Below are 304 nucleotides of genomic sequence, written 5' to 3'. Positions count from 1 at the left end.
CCTGTTCACCCCGCTATCATACAGAAGGCGAGGTCAGTACAGGTGCATCAAAGCTGGGACCGAGAGACTGAAAAACAGCTTCTATCTCAAGGCCATCAGACTGTTAAATAGCCACCACTAACATTGAGTGGCTGCTGCCAACACACTGTCATTGACACTGACCCAACTCCAGCCATTTTAATAATGGGAATTGATGGGAAATGATGTAAATATATCACTAGCCACTTTAAACAATGCTACCTTATATAATGTTACTTACCCTACATTATTCATCTCATATACATATGTATATACTGTACTCTAC

This window comes from Oncorhynchus gorbuscha, unplaced genomic scaffold (genome assembly GCF_021184085.1).
Source record: "Oncorhynchus gorbuscha isolate QuinsamMale2020 ecotype Even-year unplaced genomic scaffold, OgorEven_v1.0 Un_scaffold_2844, whole genome shotgun sequence".
NCBI lineage: Eukaryota > Metazoa > Chordata > Actinopteri > Salmoniformes > Salmonidae > Oncorhynchus > Oncorhynchus gorbuscha.
This window is presented reverse-complemented; position numbering follows the sequence as displayed.